The sequence below is a fragment of the Dunckerocampus dactyliophorus genome, chromosome 9 (genome assembly GCF_027744805.1).
Source record: "Dunckerocampus dactyliophorus isolate RoL2022-P2 chromosome 9, RoL_Ddac_1.1, whole genome shotgun sequence".
NCBI lineage: Eukaryota > Metazoa > Chordata > Actinopteri > Syngnathiformes > Syngnathidae > Dunckerocampus > Dunckerocampus dactyliophorus.
Window position 1 is genome coordinate 28,719,265 of NC_072827.1, and position 638 is coordinate 28,719,902.

Genomic DNA, 638 nt, shown 5'->3' on the forward strand with positions numbered 1-638 from the left:
CGGACATGACACAGTATAATCCCTATAAGTGGACGTTTCGCTGTAGCGACATGGAGACACCTTCCGCCCCGCGCAGCCTTGCAGAATATCTCCTCCTCCTTGTCTGTCAGTCACATCTCATCTTGTCTCGCTTGGAAGAGGCCAACCTTTGCAGCATCTCCAATCATATGCCTGGAAATCTGTTTCCAGGGTAACAGGGGTACCAAATACTCTCCATCCAACAGCCTCTCACTGGTGCACCCTTTGTTTACACTTCTGAGGGTGGGTGGGGGTGGGGGGTGGTCCACACAATTAAAGGCTGACCAACTATGAAAAAGGTTTAAATATAATATCCAGTAATGAATCCGGTATTGTCATATTAATATAGACTGTATTGTGAAATACTCCACAGTAAATTACATTTCCACACGAGGACAAAGATGCACGCAAGACCCACTTAAAATATGCATAATAGCGAAGCAATCACCCTAAAATGTGACACACACCGGATGTCCTCCCTATCAAAATGCAAATGACACATTATTCAAAAGTGACACATCTTATTATGTAACACGCGCCGCTGTATTACAGATTACCTTCCGCGTGTCTTTAAATTGGAACCCAACGCACGTCCTTCACTTGTGCGCCTGCGCGTAAAA